At 56.6% G+C, this 6115-nt stretch overlaps 1 pseudogene; it reads left to right on the top strand.

Annotated features, from left to right (window-relative positions):
• Positions 1-2317: 2317 nt before the first annotated feature.
• On the top strand, positions 2318-2939 carry LOC102239294 (annotated as a pseudogene).
• The last annotated feature ends 3176 nt before the right edge of the window (positions 2940-6115 follow it).

Here is a 6115-nt window from a genome sequence, read left to right as displayed (position 1 = left end):
TCATCATCTCATTTAACCCTCCCAGCCTCTGGACAACGAGGTGGTGTCACTGTCACTCCTTTTGCAAACAAAGAGGCAGAGGCTCAAATAAACAAACAATGGTGTGGGCTACCTGGCCTTCCAGGCTGTCATAGGGAAACGCCACAGCAGGGCAGCTCCAGCAGTGCGAGCGTGTTCTCCCAGCTCTGGAGGCTGGGAGGGTCCAGATAAGGTGCCGGCCTTGCCCGTTCATTCCCATGAGGGCTTTCTTCCTGGCCGGCAGCTGGCCACTTTCTTGCTGTGTCCTCACAGCAGGAAAGAGCGAGCAAACTCTCTGGACGGCATCTCTTCTTGAAAGGGCACTAATCCCACCCTAAGGGCCCCACCGTTAGGACCTCATCAAACCCCAATTTCCTCCAAATACCGTCACATTGGGAGCTGAGGCTTCAACGTATGGATTTTGGAGGGACACTGATGTTCAGTCCACAGGGCAGGGTTTCTAGTCTTGGCACTGTCGGCATTGGGGCCACACAATTCTTCGTTTCTGGCTGTCCTGTGTAGGGGAAGATGTCTAGCAGCATTCCTGGCCTCTGCCCAGTACATACCAGTAGCATCCTTTCCTCCCAGTTATGAAGACAAACCCACACAGACACATTTCCCCCAGGAGGAGGCCATGACTGGGCTAACCTGCACCAAAGCATGGGGTCTCCGCCCCGCACCATCCCATGCAACCCTGATGACCCGGGACGCTGGCTTCGGGGCAGGGCGTGGACTGAGCCTCTTTAGCCACATTCTGGCCCTACCATCCGTAGCCTTTATTGAAGAAGCAGGCAGGGCAAACACAAACACAGCCCTTCTGAGGGCTCCTCTTCCTGTTTATCAAGACTATTTTCCTTCTGGGCAACACAGACTGATAAAGGGGAAGGTCTGGCCTCCAGGGAGCTCTCTGTGCTGAAGAAGCAAGTACACGTTTTAAGGGTCATCACCTCTGGCTTCACAAACACAGGCCATGCAAGGTCTCGGCCAGCTCCCGTCCCACCCCTCGGGGCAGCCTTACCCTGGCAGGGCCGAGGCCGTCCTGGGCCTGAGCTGGACCTGGCCCTCCCTAGTGAAGGCTTCCCAGGCCAGAAGGCCCGGAGCGGCCGGCCTGTTCTGGCAGCCGCGCGGCGGAGAGCATGCAGTCCCCCTACGGCTGCCTGCAGCTGCGGCTGTGGCAGGCCTTCTGCAAACACCACATCTCAGATGATGAAACCAAGTGCGTGAGGATGAAGCACTTCAGCGAAACAGAAATTACAATAGTGATATGTTTCTAACATAAGTGAGCAGGTGGTGTCTTAAATCTCTCCAAGATTAACCCATACTCAACACTCTAAGCACCAGGCTGCGGAAGAAACACTGTCTAATTACGTATTCTTGGGAGTGCATTTGACGCTGGGATTTCAAATTGGAATTCGGATCCAGCTGAAGTTATCTGCACAGTGCAGCTCTGTGTATAATAAAGAGGGATTCAAGGTATTAAGCATCTTCTGAGACACTTTGCTGTGGGCCCTGTAGCATCGCTTCAGCAAGGCGTGTGGGGCGGATCCTGGACACAAGGTGTGTGGGGAGGACCCTGGATCACAAGGCCTGAGGGGAGGACCCTGGATCACAAGGCATGTGGGGAGGACTGTGAATCACAAGGCCGGAGGGGAGGACTGTGGATCAGAAGAGCTTGGAACAGGCTTTCGGCCGTGGAAATTCCAGTGGCATCCAATCGCCCTTTGATTCAGGGCAGCGGTGGGGCTTGCGCTCTGTGCTCGGCGACATTGTGGGAGTTCCCTCGGGACCTGGTTGGATCCCACCAGCTTCCATCTCAAACACGGGAGCAGGGCTGTGCTTCGCTCAAGTGAAAGGCTGCAGAGCATCCTCCCTTTTGCTTAACAAAACTTGGCATGGGGGCAGGGCCAGGGGGAGGACAGTGATAGCCATGTGTGGAGGGGAGGACAGTCATAGGCGTGTTTGGAGGGGAGGACAGTCATAGGCGTGTGTGGAGGGGAGGACAGCGATAGGTGTGTGTGGAGGTGAGGACAGCCATAGGCGTGTGTAGAGGGGAGGACAGCCATAGGCCATAGGCGTGTGTAGAGGGGAGGACAGCCATAGGCCATAGGCGTGTGTGGAGGGGAGGACAGCCATAGGCGTGCATGGAGGGGAGGACAGCCATAGGCGTGTGTGTAGGGGAGGACAGTCATAGGTGTGTGTGGAGGTGAGGACAGCGATAGGCGTGTGTGGAGGGGAGGACAGTCATAGGTGTGTGTGGAGGTGAGGACAGTCATAGGTGTGCGTGGAGGGGAGGACGCCTATGGCTGTAGTTCTTGCTACCGTTGCAAAGCCAGTTGGTGGTGACAAGAATGGTGGTACCGAGGGGTTAAACTCCGCAAAATGCATAGATGTTGTCCTACTGAAGATGTGCTCAAAAGTTGCTGAGCCAGGCGGGAAGCCCTCCAGTCATCGTGTGAGGATTGCGGGCCAGCATCCCACCTGGGACCATCCTGATCATCCTCACCGGCGCCACGGAAGCAAGAGGGTGGTTTTCCTGACGCAGCTGAGCAGTGGCTTGCCACTTGTGACTGGACCTCTGTCCCTCCATCGAGTTCCTCTGCGTAGAACACACCAGAAATGTGTCATCGCCACCTCCACCAAAATTGATATCCGTGGTGTGAAATCCCCAAACATCTCACTGATGCTTACTTCAAGGAGAAGCTGTGCAAGCCCAGACACCAGGAGGGCGAGATCTCCACAGAGAAAGAGAAATAAGAGATTACAGGGCAGCAGGAGGTTGACCAGAAGGCTGTGGACTCACAAATTCTGCCAAAAATCAAAGCCGTTCCTCAGCTCCTTCCTCGGCTCTGTCCTCTCTCACCTATAGGCTTTATCCTCACAAACTGGTGTTCCGAATTTCTTATAAGAACCCGGTTAAATAACTGATCTGTTTTTTAAAAATGGCAATGAATGTCATCAGAGAGTGATGTTGGTTCCACCCTCTGCACCCCCTGCCCCGTGGTCCCGTGTGAGGGGCTGCCCTCCTGCGTTTGAGGGACAATCTCCCACCTTTGTTCTGAATCCACACTCTCGTGAGAAACAGGTTCCCAGTTGTACTTTCTTCCTCGGCCTCTCAGCCGCCATCCTCCCTGTTGCTCATACACATGCCCTTCCATCTCAACCACAGAGGGAAACGCACTGCCCCGCTGCTCTCCAGCCCCAGCTCCCTTTCTCATCAGACACAAGTGGCCCGCCTGGCTGCGGGTCTGACAAACCCTCTCTGCCTGCTCCCCGTGGGCCCACCTCCTGGTCCTCGCCGCCCGCCCAGAGCTGGCGTCTCCAGACCCTGCCCCCCTCTCTCCTCTTTGACTTTATTCTATTTGTCTGACTTTTACTCCTTACTCTTTCCTAGAGGCTCCCATGCGCCAGTGTTCAAATTGCTGTCTGTAAACTGAAACTCCCCGCCGAGCCCTCAGCCAGCCTCACGCTAAGTGATGCTGCCCTCCAGATCTTCCCGTTCAGCGCAGCCTGCCCCGAACTCGCGGCTTCCCCGCCAGACCTCCGTCTTTGGTCTGCTCTGTGCCCAGCACCATGCCCCTGCCCTCCCCCCATGAGTTTTCTCAGACCCGGCCATCACCCTAGGCACCCCCTTCTTCACCCTCCTGACCTTAGGCCCCTGCATCTCCAAGGCTGTGCCCCAAGGATTCCCCACGCTCTCTGGCAGCTTCCCTTCTTCAATCCCACATTATTCTAAATTGTTCTTTAAAATGCAAGACTCATTGCCTCCTCTTCCTAAAAGAAATCCATAATGATCCTCTGTGGCCCATGGGATAAAGAAGACAATCCCTAACAGCCGCCTTTAAGACCCTGATAATCTCAGCCTGCCCCCTCCCCCACGTCTCCACTCCTGCGTCTAGTCACAGGACTCTGCCTCCAAGGGCGGGCAGGCAGGACTGTGCTTTCTACGCTGTGCCCACCCTGGCCAGTGCTCAGCACGGCTGCAGCCACGCTCTGGACACTGGGGATGACCTGCTGACCAAGTTCGTATTGAATGAATGACCTGGATTTGCCTTGTCCAGTTGCTCAGTGGTGAGAGCGTCAGCCCATGGGCAGAAGGGTCTTGGGTTTGGGCCCCAGTCAAGGGCGCATACCTTGGTTTTAGGTTCAATCCCTGGCCCCATGGGATGTAACCAGTCAATATGTCTCTTTTTCTTCTCGCTCTCTCCCTCCCTCCTCTTTTTCACTCTCTCTAAAAATTAATGGGAAAATATCCTTACTCCTTGGGTGAGCATTAAAATATCAATAACACATATCCTTGACTGAGGATTAAAAAAAGAACAAAAGAATGACCTGGGTTTGCCCATATGTAACCTGGAGCTGATGACAGGACTAACAAGCCCAGGTCACAGGGCGTGGACATTGACAATGATGGTGATGTTGAGGACGATGACAGTGAAGAAGTGCCTGGAACACAACCAGCCTCCACTACATGCTAAAGTGCTGCCCTGGAGGCAGACCTCCGGGAATCAGTGGAGGGGCCCTCCCTCCATGGGGCTCCCTCTCCTCCCCTATGAAACGGGTGGGTCTGAAAAGGTTCCCTGATTCCCCTCCGAAGACCCCCTCATGGTCCAGCCTTGTCAGGGTGGGGTGGGTGGGGCCATGGCCTCAGCGGACCCAGCTGCCCCCACAGCCCCAATCTGGCTTCTCTGTTTATTGGTGGAACACAGGGCCCGTGTCCAAAAACCCGATAGTCAGACAGGAACTGGGGGCCCCAGGGAGGGTGTCATTCAGAATTCTTTGTCTTCAAGCAGCAGAAACGTCGTGCAGACTGGCCTCCATGTGCAGAAAATGCTGACAGCGGTGCCCAGTGCCCAGACGCGGGCCATGTGTGGGCGCTGTGCCCTCCTGAGAGCCCATCGCACAGCCTGCTTCCCAGGAAAGGCTGGGAGCGTGGACATCCCCCATGCACCTGTCACCCGGCGCAGGGCGTCTCCTCAGTGGCTGGCTTGGAGGAGGGGGGCTCGGCTCAGCCGTGACTGAGTGAGTCCTGAGGGCCACTCTGAGGCTAACGTGAGCCCCATGTTCACCCTGACCCAACCTCCACTGGGAGTACGAGGTGTCGGTCACGTCAGGTTGGGATTCTGCACCCCACTTGTAGGGGGAGGATAAAAACCCACGTGGGCTGTGGGAGCTGAGGGTGAGAGGGTATTTGGGAAATTGCAAAGTGGGTGCTAGAAAGATAAAGAAATGCTGAGAGCAAAGCCAGCTCAAGCCTCCTGGCAGCAGACAATGTAAATCCTCAGAAGAGTCTAAGTTCGCCTGAGCAGCCTCCACGAAAACTGCCGCTTCAGCTCTGCAGCCAAATGCAGCTCCTTCCTGACCTGCCCCAGGGCGCCTCTCCCTCTCTCCTGCTGGAGAACCTAACCGCAGTCTCCAGGCCCTGGACAGGGCACTGAGCACTGGTGTGACCGCGGGCAGAGCAGCGGGAAGAAGGAAGGCCGCAGCCCTGGAGCCTGCAGGGTCTGTGTCCACACACTGTCCGCGTCCTGAGCACAGCGCCCTTCCCACTCAAGGCCGCAGCCCTGGAGCCTGCAGGGTCTGTGTCCACTCACTGTCCGCGTCCTGAGCACAGCGCCCTTCCCGCTGCTGGGACCTGCCCTTCCCGCTGCTGGGACCTGCCCTTCCTGCTGCTGGGACCTGCCCTTCCTGCTCCTGGGACCTGCCCTTCCCGCTGCTGGGACCTGCCCTTCGCGGCTGCGGGGGACCCTTGGGTCTGTCTTGAGGATCTGGACGAGCCCCTTCCAGTCCCTGCGGCTCCCTCTCCACAGCAGACTTGCTGACCGAGAGCATTAGTCCTTTGTGAGCCGCTGTGTCAAATGCTTTCTTGAAGCCCAAGTAAGTCATAGGCGGCTTTGTCCTGTTGGCTCTGTGCTATTTCCTTGAACAATTCTGTGCAATGCCCATGCATGGTTTTCCTGTGGCGGGTCCAGGCCGAGGACCTGTCACTACGCTCAGGGGCCCTGCATCGCCGCTGTGTTCTGCTGGCTCCCGGGGAAGCCAAGATGTGGCTCAGCAAAGCCCTGGAGACCAGAGAGAGGCAGGGCAGGGCTCCGCCCGC

This window comes from Myotis brandtii, unplaced genomic scaffold (assembly GCF_000412655.1).
Source record: "Myotis brandtii unplaced genomic scaffold, ASM41265v1 scaffold915, whole genome shotgun sequence".
Taxonomy (NCBI): domain Eukaryota; kingdom Metazoa; phylum Chordata; class Mammalia; order Chiroptera; family Vespertilionidae; genus Myotis; species Myotis brandtii.
This window is presented reverse-complemented; position numbering and strand designations above follow the sequence as displayed.